Raw genomic sequence first — 19,915 nt, 5'->3', positions numbered from 1 at the left:
TCAACAGAAAGATATCCAATGTCCATTGGAAAAATTAGTATTGGTAAAACATCTATACTACCTAAGGTGTTATATAGACTCAGTGCAATTACTTTCAAAATCCAAATGCTATCTGATACAGAAAGAAAAATACTTGACCATAAACTTTACATGGAACCATGAAATACCTCAAACAGAAAAAAACAATGTTGAGAAAGAACAAAGCTGGAGGTCTCATAATTCCTGATTTCAAAACATATTGCAAAGCTACAATAGTCAATGAAGTATTACACTGGAAGAAAGACAGACATCTATACAAATGAAACAGAATAGAGAGCCCAGAAATAAAGTCACGCATAGATGGTCAACTGATCTTCAACAAGGTTGCCAAGAATACACAATGGAGAAACGATAGCTCTCCAAAAAAGGTTTGCAGAAAACTGAATATGCATATTCAAAAGAATAAAACTGAGGAGTCTGATCTAACACCATACACAGAAATGATTTCCAAGTGGATTAGAATTAAATATAATAGTGGAGACTGTAAAAGTGTTAGAAGAAAACAGAAAAAGGGATAATGACATTGGTGTTGGCAATCATTTCTTGGGCATGACATCAAATCACAGGACACAAAAACAAAAATTAGAAAAGGGAGGTCACAATTATCTGAAAATATACACAGCAAAGGAAACAGCAAGTGAAAAGACAACTTATAGAATGGGAAAAGAATATTTGTAAGCTATATATCTGATATGAGGTTATTATAAAAAATACATAAAAGAACACCTATGACATAACAGAAAAAGTCAAATAACCTGATTGAAAAATGGGTAAATGTTTGATGTAAAGTGATGCAGCCACTGTGGAAAATAGTACAGGGTTTCCTCAAAAACCAAAAGTACAACTACTATATGATGCCGCTCTCCCACTTCTGGGTACTTATCTAAAAAATTGAAATCAGGATCACAAAGAGTAAATTTCACTCCTGTGTTCATTGCAGCATTACGCACAATATTCATGAGGTAGAAACAACGTAAATGTCCTCTGACAAATGAAACAGTAAGGAAAAAATAATATATACATGCAATGGAATATAATTCAGTGAGGAACCAAAAAAACAAAAAGGAAATCCTGCCATATGCTACAACATGAATGAACCTCAAGGGGCATTATGCTAAGTGAAATAAGCCAGACACAGAAGGACAAATACTGTAATACGGCACGGTTCCAGTTATACGAGATTTCTAAAATAGTCAAACTCATCCAAATGCTGCAGGAGCAGCAACGGTACTCATGTCTTAGCCCTTGCCCTTTCTCCAGCAGTGGCAAATGGCACCTGAGACCCGAGGCTTCAGGAGCCACAGCAGAACCCACGACCCAGCCCCCAGTGGTGGCACTCCTGACACACACTCTACCAGCAGCAGGGAATGTATACAAGACCCTGGTCACCCAGCAGTGACAGTGACACCTGTGAACCTACTGCTCCTGGCAGCAATGCTGCCATAAAACCTGGGAGCAGCAGCACAAGTGAAGCACAGGGCAGCCTCACCCAAGCCCAGGGAGAGCCAGTGGGAAAATATGACACTCAGGAGACTCCAAATGAAGAGGAAGTGTTTGCAGGCTGGTCACCCTGATGGTGACACCTGAGAATGCAGGAACATCATAAACATCAAGGCACCAACAACCTTGGAATCACAAGCAGCACAGGGACGGTACTGACAATGCCTCTGCAGTGGCAGTGGATGGTGAAGTGTGCAGGCTCTCAAAAACATGCAGAAGCAGCCTAGAATCAAAGTACCCAAAGTCTTACCCAAATAAGAAAGGTGTTTACTGCCACAAATGCACTGGCAGAGAATCAACTCATCAAGCTCCATGAAGAACTACAGTAACAAGGCAGAATAAAAAGGAAATGAGAAGTCTCTAGAAATCAAACTGGAAGTCATGGAAGACTGCCATCTGACTGACAGGGAACTCAAATAGCTGTCATGAAGACACTCAATGAGCTAGAAGAAAACTCAGACAATTCAATGAGCTCAGAAATAAAATTAATGAAGAGAAGGAGTACGTCATCAAAGAGACTGAAACTTTAAAGAAACAAACAAACAGAAATTCAGGAGAAGAACATGATAAATGAGATGAAAAATAAAGCAGAAAGCACTGGAAATACAGCAGCCCATATCAAAGAGAGAAGTAGCAAACTCAAAGATAGAGACATAGAAATGATTCAGGTAGAAGAGGAGAGAGAACTAACATTTTTTAAAAAATAAAGAAATTCTATGAGGAATATATGAGTCAATTAGGAAAAGCAACATAAGGATAACAGGTATCCCAGAAGGAGAAGAGAGTGAGAAAGGAGCAGAGAGCTTAGTCAAAGAAACAATAGCTGAGAATTTCCCAACCCTGAGGAAAGAACTGGATATACCAGTACATGAAAGAAATAGAACTCCTAATTATCTCAATGCAAAAAGACCTCTCCAAGGCATGTAACATTAAAACTGTCAAAAGTCAATGATGAGAAAGAATATTGAGGGTGGCCAGAGAGATGAAAATAATTTACAAAGGGAACCCCCATGAAGCTATCAACAAATTCTTCAGCAGAAACTCTACAGGCTAGGAGAGAGTGGAATGATATATTCAAAATATTGAAAGACAAACACTATCAGCCAAAAATACTCTATCCAGCAAAGTTCTCCTCCAGATATAAAGGAGAAACAAAGGCTTTCACAAACAAATCTGAGAGAGTTTATCACCAGTAGACCTCCCTTACAAGAAAAGTTCAAAGGAGCATCGTACCTGAAACTAAAAGGAAAAGGTTGACAAGATTTCAGCTTGGTGATAAAGACACAGACAGAATCAGAAAATTGCAACTCTATATCATACTAAGTAAACAGTTATACCATAAAGGCTAAATGGGAAAAAAAACACAACAAAAATAACTATAACCACTTTAATATAACAAACTCACCACACATAAAGGATAATTTGTGACAATAAAAACATAGAACAGGATGAAGAAAAGGATAGTATCTTCATAGGCTAATGGAGATAAAGTGCTATCAGGAGAAAAAGGACCTCTCATCTAGGAGATCTTTTATACAAACCTTATGTTAACCACAAAACTGGAAAATCAGAGCAGAGTCATAAATCATAAATAAAAAGGAAAATGAGAAAAACATCACAAAAACCCAGCTGACTGAAACTGCAGACAGAATTACAAGGAAAAAGAAACAAGGAAACACAGAACAACCAGATAACAATAGATAAAATAGCAGTATTAAACCCTCGCATATCAATAATCACTCTAAATGGGAATAGATTGAATTCATCAATCAAAAGACACAGAGTGGCTGGATAGATTAAAAGACAAGACCCAATAATATGCTGCCTCCAAGAGAGCTAAGTCAGGTCTAAAGACACACAAAGGCTCAGAATGAATGGATGGAAGATAATACTCCAAGCAAATAGTAACTGAAGGACAGTAGGTGTCACCACACTTATATTAGACGAAATAGACTTCAAGCCAAAAAAGATAGCAAGAGACAAAGGTGAGCATTCTATAATGATAAAAGGGACATTCCACCCAGAAGACATGACATATTCATATGTATGCATCAAACATAGGAGCACCAAACGATATAAAGGAACTATTAGCAGAAGTAAAGAGAGAAATTGACAGCAACAGAATAATAGTAGGGAACTTTAACACCCTACTTACAATAATCGGTAGATCATCCAGACAGAAAGTCAACAAGGAAACATTGGCATTAAAGCAAACACTAGACCAGATGGACTTTCTCTCTCTCTATATATAATATTCTACTGTAAAGTACCAGCATAGATATTCTAAACATTCTTCTCAAGTGCACATGGAACATTCTCAAAGATAGACCATATGTTGGAAAAGAAAATAAGCATCAATAAATTTAAGAAGATTGAAATCATATCAGGCATCTTTTCTGACCACAGTGGTGTGAAATTAGAAATCAACTAGGAGAAGAAAACTAGAAAACTCACAAATACATGGAGACTAAACTACATGCTACTGAACAACTATTGGATCAATGAAGAAATCAAAGGAGAAATAAAAAAAACACCCAGAGACAAATGAAATTGAAAACACAACATACGAAAACTTACAGGATGCAGTAAAAGCAGTATGGAGAAAAAACAGGAAAAATCTCAAATAAATAATCTAACTCTACCTAAACAAGTAGGAGAAAAAAGACAAATAAGCCCAAAGTCAGCAGAAGGAAGGAAATAATAAAAATCAGATCAGACATAAATGAAATATAGACTAAAAAAATAAAACAAAGGATCCATGAAAATAAGAGCTGCTTCTTCAAAAAGAAAAACAAAATTGACAAACCCTTAGCAAGACTCACAAATAAAAAAAGAATGTTCAAATAAAATGAGAAATGAAAGAAGAGAAATTACAACAGATACTACAGAAATAGAAAAGATTATTTGAAAATACTAAGAAAAGCCATATGCCAAAATATTGAATAACCCAGAAGAATAAGATAAATTCTTAGAATCATATAACCTCCTGCAGCTGAATCAAGAAGAAATAAAGAGCCTGAATAGATCAGTCACTAGTAAGAAAGCTAAAGCAGTAAGACACACCTCCCAGAAAACAAAAGTCCAGGACCAAATGGCTTCTCTGGTGAATTCTACCAAACTTTCAAAGACTTAATATTTATCCTTATGAAATTCTTCCAAAAAGTTGAAGAGGATGGGACACTCCCTAACTCAGTTTATGAGGCCAACATTACCCTAAAACTAAAGCCAGATAAGGACAATGCGAAAAAGGAAAGTTACAGACTGATATTGCTGATGAACACAGACGCAAAAATCCCTAACAAAATATTAGCAAATCAAATACAACAATACATTAAAAGAATCATACACCATGATGAATTGGGATTTATTCCAGGGATGCAGGGATGGTTCAACATCATCCACAAAACAATCAATGTGAGACACCACATTAACAAAATGAAGAATAAAAAACTCATGAACATCTCAATAGATGCAGAGAAAGCACTTGTCAAGATCCAATATCCAATTATGATAATGACTCTCAATAAAGTAGGAATAGAAGGAAAGTACCTGAATGTAAAAAAGGCCATATACCACAAACCCTCAGCCAACATCACACTCACTTGTGAAAAAGTGAAAGCTATTCCTTTAAAGACAGGAACGAGACAAGGATGTACACTCTCACCATTATATTCCACATAGTATTAGAAGTCCTAGCCAGAGAATTTAGGCAATAAAAAGAAATAAAAAGGATCTGAATTGGAAAGGAAGAAGTTAAACTGTCACTAGTTTTGGATGGCATGATTTTCTATGTAGAAAACCCTAAAGAATTAACCAAAAACTACTAGAAATAATTAATGAATACAGTAAAGTTTCAGGGTACAAAATCAACATATGAAAATCAGTTGTATTTCTATACACTAACAAGGAACTAGCAGAGAGAGAAATCAAAAATAAAAATCCATTTACAGTCTCAAAAAAGTGAATAAAATACCTACAAATAAATTTAACCAAGGAGGTCAAAGACCCATACAGTGAAAAATATGACACTATTGAAAGAAATTGAAGAAGACATAAAGAAATGGAAAGCTATTCCACGTACATGTACTGGAAGAATAAACATAGTTCAAATGTCTTTATTACATAAAGCAATCTGCAGAATCAATGCACTGTGAATGAGAATCTCAACAACATTTTTCATGGAAATACAATGATGAATCCTAAAATTTATATGGAACAACACAAAACTCTGAATAGCCAAAGGAATCCTGAGAGAAAAGAACAAAGCTGGAGGTATCACACTTCCTGAATTCAAAATAGACTACAAAGCTACAGTAATCAAAACAGCATGGTAGTGGCAGAAAAACAGACACTCAGATCAATGGAACAGAATTGAGAGCCCAGAAATAAACCACGCATCCATGGGCAGCTAATTTCCGACAAAGGAACCAAGAACGTACAAGAGAGAAAGGAAAGTCTTCAAAAAATGGTGTTGTGAAAATTGGACAGTCACATGGAAAAGAATGAAAGTAGACCATTATCTTACACCATACACCTAAATTAACTCAAAATGGATTAAAGACTTGAATGTAAGATCTGAAATCATAAAAGTCCTGGAAGAAAACACAAGCAATATACTCTTAAATGTCAGCTTTAGTATCTTTTTGAATATCATGCACCCTCAGGCAAGAGTAACAAAAGGAAAAATAAACACATGGGACTACATCAAACTAAAAAGCTTCTGCATAGCAAAGGAAACCATCAACAAAATGCAAAGACAAACTAAGTTAGGAGAAGATGTTTGCATTAATATTTGGATTAGTATCCAAAATACATAAAGAATTCATACAACTCAACATCAACAGTAAAACCCAATTAAATAATGGGCAGAAGATCTGAACAGACATTTTTCCAAAGAAGATATACAGATGAACAACAGGCACTTGAAAAGATTAGGCAAATGCAAATCAAAGCTACAGTGAGATACCCCCTCACACCCAAGCAGAATGGCTATTCAAACAGACAAGAAATAGCAAGTGTGTTTTAGGACGTGGAGAAAGGAGAACCTCATATACTGCTGGTGGGATGTTAACTGTTGTAGCCACTTTGGAAAACAGGATGGAGATGCCTCAAAAACTAATACTTGAACTACCATATGAAAGAAAGAAAGATGGAATCCTTTCTCCCCCAATCCTAACTCCCTATGGCTTTTCACCCCAGATAGCCAATTTCTTTGCAAACTTATTAAGACTTAAAAGAAATTACACTGTTTAAATCTCCACGATAAACTTCCTGGGAGGCATAATGGATCTAGAAAGGAGATCCTCTCTGCTCCAACTGATCGCAGGAAAGCGGGAAGGAGCATTTTGAGGACAAGCTGGCACAAAAAGCACGGCTCTCCACTCCTAATCATCTGTTTTCATTATGGTAAAATATGTATAACCCAAAATTTACCGTTCCGACCGTCTTTAAGTGTGCACGCAGCGGCATTAAGTCCATCCGCAATGCTGTGCAGCCATGACCACTACCCTTTTCCAGAACATTCCCCATCTCACACAAACCCTGTTCCCATTGAACATGAACGCCCAGCCCCCCCCCCCCCCTCAGGCCCTGGGACCCTCGGGTCCGCTCTCTGACCGTTGATCCGCCTGCTCCAGCTTCTCACGTCAGTGACATCGGCCCTTCAGTTCCACCCTCTCAACCACCACATCTATGGTTTGTAGTTTTCTCTCAAAACTGCCCCAAATGACACCGACAGGAAATGCAACTGCAAAACAGTGATTTTCCGTGATCGCTATCACATCAATCGATGATAAAGCCGTTGACAAACTACTTTCTGCAGTTTTTGAAATTTCAATATTACCCAAAAGACCTAAATGACAAGGCTGTTTAGAGTTGAAATCCTGCACAATTCGCCCAATTTTACCCTCGTGCTTCCCAAAGCCTCAAGTTAAATGAGCCAAACCCACTGACTCCGGGCTCAGGAGCCACTCGGACGCCCTGAGCCCCGCCCTGTGCCCCCTCGGCCGGACCTGGAGCCCTCGGTCCCTGAGGACAAACCTGCACATCCTCCTCGGGGGGCACGCGGGGCGGCCACACCTTCCAGTCAGTCAGCGCGTTCAGGACGAGGAGCGCGAGCGGAGTCTGGTCCCTGCTCAGCGCCCGCGACTGTCGCCTGCCACACACGACCGGGGTCGGCGCCCTCACCGGGGTCCAGGCTCTGAGGGGCCGCTGCCGCCAACGTCCCCGCTGCCAAGTCCGCTGACGCCCAACTGCCGCCGCCGCCGCCGGCTCTGAGGGCCCTGGGGGAGGGGCTGGCCGCTGCGGCCCCGCCTCCAAGCGCCGACCACGCCCCTGACACGCCCACCACGGACTTCCGGCTGGCGGGGGAATCCGCTTCTCTCCTCAGGGCCAGTTCCTTTAGCGCCCTCTCTGGTCGCGGTGAGTAATGCAGGAGGGCTGTGCAGGGCTGCGTGATGGACATCCCAAATGCCGCGAACCACGCCTACCGTGTGCTCTTGATCTGCGTCTATCCTTCTACCAAAACCATTCAGCTCTGAACGCTGTAACTTTGACTTTTACAAGCTTGTGGCCTTATTTCTCCCACTTTATTCTCTTATTTAAGTGTTTTAGCTATGCATGCTCCTTAGCTTTTCCATACACATTTTCGCATAATTTTTTCTGTATCTACAAAATGTCTTGTTGAGATTTTGATGGGAATTATATTAAATACATATATCAATTTAAAAGAAAATTGACTTCTTTACAATACTAAATTTTCCGACTCACGAATGTACTGCGTCTCTCCATTTATTTAGATCGACTTTTTTTGATTAATTTCATCTGCATTTGAAAGTTCTCAGAATCCAAGATCTGTACAAGACTTCTACAAATTTTTTGTGTATTTCTTAGAATTACACTTAAGTTTTTCATCTTTGAAGAATAGTAACTGACTATATACTTTAAATTTCTGCCAATGCTGTCATTGCTAGTATACTGAAATCCAAATGATTTTTGTATACTAATTTTGTGGCCTCCAAATTTGGTGAAGCCACTTATTACTTATAGAAATTTTCATTTGTAGATTCCATGGAAATTTCTATGGAAGCAGTCATGTCCTTTGCAAAAAAGGCATGGTTGCATTTCTTCTTTTTCTATATGCATGTCTTTTCTTTACTTGTCTCATTGCACTCACTGGAACTTCCAGTATGATATTAAATAAGAGTAGTGAGGATGGGCCTCCTTGCCTTGTTCTCAGTGATAGCAGGAAAGTGTTAAATATTTCCTCCTTAGGGATAGTGATAGCTGTAGGTTTCTGTGGATCAATTTTATCAGGGTGAGGCTGTTCTTTATGCCTAACATACTGAGATTTTTTTAATCATGTGTTAAATTTTGTCAAATTGTTTTATACATTGATTGATATGATCATGTGAGTTTTCTTCTTTAATCTTTTCATATGGTTAATTACGTTGATTGATTTTTCATATTGAGCTAGGCTTGCATCCCTGCAGTAATCCACAGTTGGACATGCTATATAATTCATTTTATATACCGCAAAATATAATTTGATAATATATTAAGGAATTTTATGTCTATAATTGTGAGGGATATTGGTCTATATATTTTTGTGCATTTTAAATTAATACGTCTTCTATGTTGTTGGATTTAGTGTCTATGAATGTTGCTTGGATCTTATCAGTTCATCACGTTGAGTTCTCTTATATTCTTGCTGACTTTCTGTTGAGGTTTTTATCAGATGTTAAGAAGGCTTTATTGAAGTCATAAGGTGTATTTGTGGATCTACTTCTCTTTTCACCGATATCAGTTTTGCTTCACATATTTTGCATCTCCTTGCTGAGACTTTCAATTATTCCATTTATTTCAAGTTTATTCATATGTGTGTTAATTTATTTTCCTAATAGTTGCTTTTAATCATTGTCAGATAGGTAATTCTAACATTTTTGTCATGTCTGTGTTGGCATCTATTGTTTATCTTTCTTCACTGTGTGATGTTTTCCTGATTGTTAGTGTGAAGAATTATTTTCGATTGAAAGCTGAACATTTTGGGTATTGTATTATGAGACTTTGGGTAGTATTTAAACTTTTTGTCTTAGCTGGCTTTCTGTTACATCACTCCAGCAGGGGAGAAGAGATGAGCAACACCTCATTCCTTCTTATTGCTTTGTAAAACGTTTGTTCAAAGTGTGTATTTGGGAGTCTATGTGCTGACAGTGTGCCACAGGTTAAAATGTATGTTTCCCTCTGGGTCCTGATCAAACAATATGAACAATGTTGCCCCCAACTGCACCTGCTGCTTCAGAAATGCCCACACTCAAACCACAAGTCAACAGAATGAACTTTTTCATTTCCTGGAGGATAAGTGGCCATATGGTTAAAGATTTTAGTTTATTTCCACAGCATTTTTAGTCTTGAAGATGAAAGAGTTTAAAGCTCACAAAAAGCATGGCAACAATTACGGAAGATATGAAATGGGCTCAATGTTTTCAGTCCAGGTTGCAGGCCTAGATCATCCCAGTCACGAGCTAATACCTTCCCATCTCTCCCCACGAGGCTGAGAACACCCTTTTCAATGCTATTTTTTTCCAAAATGAAACTCACATTTATGATTGCATTTTCTTACATCTGCCTGACAAATCTCAGTCTCTTTTGACAAACACCAGTCTCAACGTCAAAATCCTTCTAGTTTGTGTTTCTTCATATTATGTATCCTCAGCTCTTTTATATTTCATCTTTTAAACATCATTTTGCATTGACAAATTTATTGGTGTGTTAAAAGTAAATAGTACATGTTGTGATGTGTGTGTTTGTGTGTAGATCTCTGTCTTGGTATGTCTGTCATCGTCCATAAACTTTCCAAGATCAAGGAGAAATTTCCTCACTTTCTTTTTTTTCTTTCTCTTTGAGGAACTCCATATGGCTTTTTATATTCAAGAAGCCAAAGAAAAGTGCAGACTTCTGAGTTGAGCTTCTAAATCTAGAAATCTACTCACCATCGGATTACTTGTAAGCTACAAGGAACCATTAAAGATCAAAAGTTGGAAGGTGCAGATTTAGCTGGAGGAACATGATGGGAACGTGCAATGTCTTCTCTCCTCCTGAGTGCACACAGGAGCTCCATCCAGGTACAATTCTGGATGTCGGAGGAAATGAAAGTGCTGTTCCTGGGCTTGGCCCATTCCTCTACAAGGGTTATGAACCATGATAGTTGTGCAGTGGTATTCGTGGAAGTGACAACATGATACAACTCTCCCAAGGAAAGACTAGAGAGGGACCCTGATGGTGGTCTGGGTTCATCAACAGCTCCAAGCTCTGGGGAAACTTCTGAAATCATGGGCTCTAAGTACATACACTGAAGCTGCTGTAAGCATGCGTCAAACTCTCCAATCTCCCATAGGGCACACACAGAAAATGAAGACCATGAGAATTCGTTCCTCGACATAAAAATAATTTACTGCATCATGTTAAGTAAAATAGGGGACTCAATCTATTGTTGTTCTAAAGACATTAATACTGCTGATCATGTGCTCCTTTCCTCGTTTTGATTCTCATGTGTCTAAGAAATAATTGACGTGTAATGAGTCCCCTCCTACCTTGAACAGGAGCATGCTTTCTTTTTTTCTTAAATCTACTGAAAATAAGACAAAAGTAATCTTACATTTTCAATTAAAAATTGTGTAAATTAGAAAGAAACCCAATGTCTTAGATAGCAGAAGAAATCCACAGGTACATCAATTAATAGAAAGTTTATTATTAACTTAAGGAGATAAAAGCGTGAACTTTTTCTTTTATTTATTTTTATTTCTTTTGTTTTTGAATTTTAAAAGAAGATGTCAGCATAACTGAATTTATGCTTTAATTTCAAAAACCAACTAGAGGGGAGGGGAGTGAAAAAGTAGAACTTTTAGAAAGAGGTCAAGCTAAAGAGTCTATCTACTCAATAGAGACTGTTATATGCATAGTATATTAAATATGATCCTCATGGTAACCACAAACCATAAACCTACAACAAGCAGGAAAAAAGGTAAGACAGAAGAAATCTAACATATTACTAAAGATAGCCATCAAACCACAAGGGAAGAGAGCAAAAGAAAAAGAAAGGAACTGAGAAGAACCACTAAAACACCCAAAAAAGAAAAAAGTGACAAAATGGCAATAAATACATACTTATCAATAGCTGTTTTAAATGTCAATTGGACTAAAAGCTCCAATCAAATGGCACAGGGTGGCCAACTGGATAAAAAATCAAGATCCATGTATATGCTGCATACAAGAGACACACTTCAGACCTACAGACACTCACAAACTGAAAGTGAAAGAATGGAAAAAGATATTTCTTGCAAATGGCAAAGAAAAGAAAGCAGGGGTAGCAATGCTTATATCAGAGAAAATATACATTAATTCAAAAACTGTAATAAGAGACAAAGACGGGCACTACATAATGATAAAGGGAACAATCCAACAAGAAAATATAACACTTGTAAATATCTATGCACCCAACATAGGAGCACCTAAATATATGAAGCAATTATTAACAGACATAAGAGGAGAAATAGACAGTAACACAATAATAGTAGGGGACTTTAACAGTCCACTTACACCAATGGATAGATCATCCAAACAGAAGATCAATAAGGAAACACTCACCTTAAAGGACACATTAGACCAGATGGACTTAGTAGATATATACAGAACATTCCATCCAAAAACCACTGAATACACATTCTTTTCAAATGCCCGTGGAACCTTCTCCAGGATTGATCACATATTAGGCCACAAAACAAGGCTCAATAAATTTAAGAAGATTGAAATAATACCATGCATCTTTTCTGACCACAAAGGTATGAAACTGGAAATCAACTACAGAAAGAAAACCATAAAAGCAACAAAAACTGTGGAGATTGAACAAAATGCTACTGAACAATGATTGGGCCAATGAAGAAATCAAAGAAGAAATTTAAAAATTCCTGGAGAAAAAATGAAAATGAAAACATCACATGCCAAAATCTGTGGGATACAGCAAAAGTGGTTCTACGTGGGAAGTTTATAGCAATTCAGGCCTACCTCAACAAAGAGGAAATATCTCAAATAGACAATCTCAAAGTGCACCTAAAGGTACTGAAAAAAGAACAACAACAAAGCCCAAAATGAGCAGAAGGAAGGAGATAATAAAAATCAGAGCAGAAATAAGCGAAATAGAGATTTTAAAAAAAATAGAAAAAATTAATGAAACCAAGAGCTGGTTCTTCGAAAAGATAAACAAAATTGACAAACCCTTAGCTAGACTCACCAAGAAAAAAGAGAGAAGGCTCAAATAAATAAAATCAGAAAGGAAAGAGGAGAAATTACAATGGACACCTCAGAAATACAGAAGATAATAAGAGAATGAAAAGCTATATGCCAACATATTGGATAATCTGGAAGAAATGGATAAATTCTTAGAAGCATACAACCTTCCAAAACTGGACAAAGAAGATGTAGAATATTTGAATAGACCGATCGCCAGTAAGGAGATCAAAACAGCAATCAAAAACCTGCCGAAAGATAAAAGTCCAGGACCAGATGGCTTCCCTGGTGAATTCTACCAAACATTCAAAGAAGAATTAATACCTATCCTTCTCAAATTCTTGCAAAAGATTGAAGAGGAGGGGAGGCCTCCTAACTCCTTCTACGAAGCAAACATTATCCTGATACCAAAACCAGACAAGGACAACACAAAAAAAGAAAATTACAAGCCAATATCACTGATGAACATCGATGCAAAAATCCTCAACAAAATACTAGCAAATCGAATACAACAATACATTACAAAGATCATACATCATGATCAAGATCTATCAACGTGATGCACCACATTAGCAAAATGAAGAATAAAAATCACATGATCATCTCAATAGATGCAGAGAAAGCATTTGAAAAGATACAGCATCTGTTTGTGATAAAAACTCTAAATAAAATGTGTATAGAAGGAAAATCCATCAACATAATAAAGGCCATATATGACAAACCCACAGCAAATATCATTCTCAATGGAGAAAAACAGAAAGCTATCCCTTTACGAACAGGAACCAGACAAGGATGCCCACTGTCACCACTCTTATTTAACATAGTATTGGAAGACCTACCCAGAGCAATCAGGCAAGAAAAAGAAATAAAAGGGATACACATTGGAAAAGAAGAAGTGATACTGTCACTCTGTGCAGATGACATGATTTTATATCTAGAAAACCCTAGAGAGTCCACTAAAAAACTTTTAGAAATAATACAGGAATACAGTCAAGTTGCGGGATACAAAATCAATGTACAAAAATCGGTTGCGTTTCTATACACTAACAACAAATTAGCACAAAGAGAAATTAGGAATACAATCCCATTTACAACTGCAACAAAAAGAATAAAATACCTAGGAATAAACTTAACCAAAGAGGTGAAAGATCTGTACAGCAAAAACTATAAAACATTGTTGAAAGAAATCAAAGAAGACACAAAGAAATGGAAAGATATTCCGCGCTCTTGGACTGGAAGAATTAACATTGTTAAAATGTCCATACTTCCTAAAGCAATCTATAGATTCAAGGCAATCCCTATCAAAGTTCCAACAACATTTTTCACAGAAATAGAACAAAGAATCCTAAAATTTATATGGAACAACAAAAGACCCGGAATAGCCAAAGGATTCCTGAGAAAAAAGAAGAAAGTTCGAGGTATCACACTCCCTGATTTCAAATTATACTACAAAGCCATAGTAAGCAAAACAGCATGGTACTGCCACAAAAACAGACACACAGATTAATGGAAAAAAATTGAGAGCCCAGAAGTAAACACAAACATTTATGGACAGCTAATATTCGACAAGGGAGCCAAAAGCATACGATGGAGAAAGGAGAGTCTCTTCAATAAATGGTGTTGGGAAAACTGGACAGCCACATGCAAAAGAATGAAAGTAGACCATTCCCTTACAGAATACACAAAAATCAACTCAAAATGGATTAAACACTTGAATGTAAGACACGAAACCATGAGACTTCTAGAAGAAAACATAGGTGGTACGCTCTATGGCATTGGTCTGAGCAGCATATTTTCAAGTCCCATTCTGACTGGGCAAGGGAAACAAAAGGAAAAATTAACAAATGGGACTACATCAAACTAAAAAGCTTCTGCACAGCAAAGGAAACCAGCAACAAAACGAAAAGACAACCTAACAATTGGGAGAAGATATTTGCAAACCATATATCAGATAAGGGGTTAATATCCAAAATATACAAAGAACTCATACAGCTCAACAACAAAAAACCCCCAACAATCCAATTAGAAAAGGGGCAAAAGATCTGAACAGAGATTTCTCCAAAGAAGATATACAGGTGGCCAACAGGCCTATGAAAAGATGCTCAACATCATTAGCTATCAGGGAAATGCAAATCAAAACTACAATGAGGTATCACCTCACTCCGGTCAGAATGGCTATAATTAACAAGACAGGAAACAACAAATGTTGGAGAGGGTGTGGAGAGAAGGGAACCCTTGTTGACTGCTGGTGGCAGTGCAAACTGGTGCAGCCACTATGGAAAGCAGTTTGGAGTATGCTCAGAAAATTAAGGATAGATCTACCATATGACCCAGCTATTCCACTGCTGGGTATTTATCCAAAGAACTTGAAAACACAAAGGCATAAAGATACTTGCACCCCTATGTTCATTGTGGCATTGTACACAATAGCCAAGACGTGGAAGCAACCTAGGTGCCCATCAAGGGGCAAATGGATAAAGAAGATGTGGCATTTATACATGACGGACTGCTACTTAGCCATAAGAAATTATGAAATCTGACCATTTGTGAAAACATGGATGGACATTGAGGGTATTATGCTGAGTAAATAAGTCAGAGGGAGAAAGTCAAATACCACATGATCTCACTCATAAGTAGAAGATAAAAACGACAAAAAAAAATCCCACATAGCATTGGAGATTGGACTGGTGGTTACCATTGGGGAAGGGGGGGAGGGCAAAGGGGGTGATTAGGCTCACATGTGAGGGGAGGCACTATAATTAGTGTTTGTATGGTGAACACGATGTAATGTACACGGAATTCGAAATATGATGTACACCCGGAAAAAAGAAAAATAAAAAAAACTAACTAGAGGGAAATTCAGCAAGCATCATGAAACCCTGATCTATTAGATTGTGTATATATGACCTCATTCTAATGCTTTTGTAGAGGCAAAATTGGCACCACAGAACTTAACCTTTTAGCAATAATAATAAATTACTTAATAGAAATAGAGGCCCTGGAATCAGTCAGGCATGATCAACAAATATGCACTCAGTGATAACCATGTACAGACCAAGGTCTGAGATCCTTGAGATATATTGAACATATTGTTATCAACAGACAAAGATCCCTCCCTACAGAGTGCTTACATTCTACCAAGAAAAGGCAAAAGCAAAGAAACACAATAAAATTAATAAATAAGGTAGCAATATAACACATTAGAAGTTGATAAACACTATATTGGAAAACCAGCTTTCACTGGCTTTGCTGAGAGGACTGGGGCAGTGTATTCTGAATAGAATCTGGAGCATGTAGGGCTGTCTAGTCCTCATTGAGAAGCTGTATTTGAGCAGTCTTAAAGGAGGAAAGGGGATGAATGGAGGAGACATCTGGGGAGGGGAACTGTAGGTAGAGGGCACAGCTGGGAGAAAGGTCCAATGGCAGGAAGTACCCTGCCAGGAGCCCATAGTAGAGGGATCAGGGTGAAAAGGGAAGCAAGGGGAAGAAATCAGAATCAGAGAAGGACCTGGTGTTTATATCCTTAAGTTCTGAGGGTTCATTGTTAAGGTTTTGTCTTTAACTTTAGGTTGAATGAGAGGTCATTGCAGTGGTATTACCATCTTGGGTGCTAAAAGGATCAGTTCAGCTGCTGCACTGAGAATGGAAATGGGAGGTGCCAGAGTACAGCCAAGATTACTGTTAGGAAATTAATGCAGTAATCCAAGAGAAGATGATGGAAGTTCCCCCTGGGGTTGTAGAACTGGAGTGGTTAGGGCTGGCTGAACTCTGGACGCATTCTGAGGGCAGAGTCAATGCGGTTTGCTAATGGACTGGATGTGGGCTGGTGACATCAAGAGAGGAACCAACCAGATCTTTGACCTGAGCAACTGAATAAATAGAATTACTTTCCACTGAGATGGAGAAGTCTGTATGTGTGTGTGCTTGTGTGCATGTGTGTGTTTTGGTTAGGGGAAAGTTATGGTTAAGTTTCGGTTTATTGAGTTTAAAATGTGTATTTTGATGTCAAGTGGACAGTTGAATATAGAAGTGTGGGACTCAGGGGAAAGATAAGGAAGAAAGTAAAGGGGCAGTCAGAGAATAGGTGTGGATTTAGAAGATTTTGCTGTCAATGAACTAAAAGTCCAGATAGAACAGTAGAAACTTTTTAGGAATTGAAAAGGGAAAAAGAAGGATCATAATAGGAGGTGCATAAAACTTTGTGAATCTTGGGATTCAAAGGATGAAGAAATACTTAAGCAACAGACATAAGTCATGATAAAATGCACATGAGATGACTGAATTCAAAGGAGACAGAGGAGAACAGGATGCTAGTTTTCTATGTAGACAGGAGTCATTCCTGAGACTCCCTGTTCGCCTCTTGAGGAGGATAAAAGGTCTGAGCCTGTGTGGTGGTCTTCTTTCACCCACTAGTCTTCCTTGTCCTGGTAAAAGTGTGGAGCCCCCAGGGGATGCATGATCTCGTACCAGTGACTCAGTCCCTCCTGATCCCCATGGGGAAGGGGCTCTGATGCTCTGAGTGTATGTCCTCTGTCATGACTCCTGTCGCAGAGTGCTGGCCTTGCAGTGACACAAACACTTAGGTGTTACACTGAGTTTCCAGCCCCCACTTAGCCTCTGATGATGGGGCGTCGTGAGCTGGGATCCACAGCATGAACATCTTCCCTACTCAGATCATGCATGGAAGAGGCCTAGGGCATGAATGTTCTGTAAAATATCAAAAAGAGGGTTGGGAGGATATGTTACCATTTCTTCTGTTGGTAAATGAGAGATGGAAAGAGGAATTGTTTGCCTACGATCAAGGATAAATGTATCAAACGTGAATATATAGAAATCTTTCTTTAATATAAGAACTCATCAATAAGGTCTGTAGATCCATCTGGAAATGAAGTTTGAAATGGTTCCATTTCTAAAATTATTATAATCCATAATGCTCCTCCAAATGCAAAAAGTCTAGAGAGAAAAATGTTTAAAAACCTAGAAAGAAACCTACGTCAATAATATTATTGAAAAGTGAGTGAAAGATTTCAGTCAAAGAAATCCCCCTAGAAGAGCAAAACACATTAAAATTCAAGGTAGAGATAAAGAAGGAGATTAAAGACCTGGCAGTTGATTAGCAGGATAATGTTAACTAAATTTGTAATTGATTAATAATTGTTTAGCATTTAAGTGTTTTAGCATTTGATTACCAATTTTTTATCAGACACAGATACAGATTAAGCTGAAAGAAAAGTTAACCTTCAATGACAAGAATTTTGTTGGGAAGGTACAGAATACTCTTTAAAAACAAGGCAGATATGACTGTTGTTTCGTCATCATCTTCTACCATCTTTACATTGTATTTAAGTAGCAAAGTTGAATTTAAACCAATAATACCAATCATGACCTTAAATATTTACCATAACGTTGTAGGTCAATATCATTATTCTGTAGATAGGAATCATATTAAGAAGCTAAGACTGGGGCTGGCCCCGTGGCCGAGTGGTTAAGTTCACGCCCGCCGCTGCAGGCGGCCCAGTGTTTCGTTAGTTCGAATCCTGGGCACGGACATGGCACTGCTCATCAAACCACGCTGAGGCAGCGTCCCACATGCCACAACTACAAGGACCCACAATGAAGAATACACAACTATGTACCGGGGGACTTTGGGGAGAAAAAGGAAAAAATAAAATCTTTAAAGAAGCTGAGACTGACACAGAGAGAGGTTATTTGTTTAAAGGTTTGCAACAAGTATATGGCTAGGTCAAAGAACAAGTTGAATCAGAATTCTGAGAAATTTCTACTCTAACAAAAATGTATCAGAAGTAAAGGAAAATGTTGCAATCCCAGAAGGGTATTGTGTGGGAATCAGCGATAGGAAATTGAGAGGAATGAATTTCATAATCCTCCAAAATCAGTCCCAGAATAAAGAAGATTTAAAAAGTAGTTGAATATAGTTTTTAGGAATCATTAATACATAAAGGAATGGTTCTGAATATATTAACTTAGAAGTTAATGGAAGGCTAATGACTAGTGTAAATCAAAAAAGAAAGGAAAGATCAGAAAAGAGAGAAAAGGAAAGGTAGAAAGAGAAAGACTCAGAAGTGGAGAGACAGAAAGAGAACAAGAGAAGACAAGGAAAATAAGAAGGAAGAGAAACAGAATTATGGATATGATGCTGCAACCATATTGGCCAATTCTGAACCAATTTAAGAATTGTCATTTTAAGTACCTAATATATGGAAATCGTGGGATGAAAAAATATTAAAAGAAATAATTATAAATGTATAAAAATCTTTGTTTAATACAAGCCGCATCCATTTGAAGAAAGACTCTTCAAGAAATTGTGTGGGGACACCTGGAAGAAGAGTGAGGAGATTGCTCAATTTCTAAAATTATTAGGCTCCAAAATCCTCCTCCAAATGTGAATATTTCATATTTTCTGCTTTGTCCCTATGGGAAAGTTTCCATAGCAATAAAGATTAAACTTCTAATTTGTTGAGGCTTAGTGTATTTGTATCCTCTACTCCACTCCAGGAAACTTCACTAGACTTAAAATTCTCAGGAAGAGAATTTTAGGAATGATAATTCCTAACATTAGAGGTAGGGTCAAGAGGACCCATGGATGTTCAATTTCTTGACTCCACTTCTGTCACAGCTGGAAAGACAAGAAGAATCACGTCACAGATGACGAAATAAGGTTGGAGAAGACCAGAAGACTGTTGGTTGGATGTGTAGATTTGTTTTTCATGTTATAGAAGATTTCATCTGTTTCATAGACCAGGAAAATCCCAAGACAGCAAGGCCATCCAAGATGGAAGAGAGCTGCTGATGGGCAGGCAGGGCCATGTACTCATTTCATTTCCATAGCCAGATGGCCCATATCCCATTTTTTGGAGACAGAATGATTTCTCCCTTTCTTGGTTTAGATCTTAATAGAGACCTAAACCCTACTGAGCTCTTTCTCCCACCATGACTTCTCAAGAATGCCTCTCTGATAAGAAGGTCTACAACCCCAGGATATAGGCCCATGTGTCCAATCACTTGGGGTTGTTGGAGACATTCCTTCACAGTTCTCCATCCTGCACATTGTGCAGTTCAGCAAAAAGAGGAG

At 37.9% G+C, this 19,915-nt stretch overlaps 1 protein-coding gene across 4 annotated transcripts in view; it reads right to left on the bottom strand.

The window, feature by feature from the left end:
• The window catches only part of LOC138918304 (rho GTPase-activating protein 20-like), a 97,304-nt gene extending 89,483 nt beyond the window's left edge, over positions 1-7,821 (bottom strand). For all 4 annotated transcript variants that reach the window (XM_070239302.1, XM_070239301.1, XM_070239303.1 and 1 more), the window contains exon 1: positions 7,579-7,821. The gene's annotated coding sequence lies outside the window, so the exon portion shown is untranslated. The remainder of the gene's footprint in view (positions 1-7,578) is intronic.
• Positions 7,822-19,915: the final 12,094 nt, after the last annotated feature.

Source organism: Equus caballus, chromosome 17 (assembly GCF_041296265.1).
Source record: "Equus caballus isolate H_3958 breed thoroughbred chromosome 17, TB-T2T, whole genome shotgun sequence".
NCBI lineage: Eukaryota > Metazoa > Chordata > Mammalia > Perissodactyla > Equidae > Equus > Equus caballus.
The sequence above is the reverse complement of the archived record's forward strand: the minus strand, read 5'-3'. Positions and strand labels throughout refer to the sequence as shown.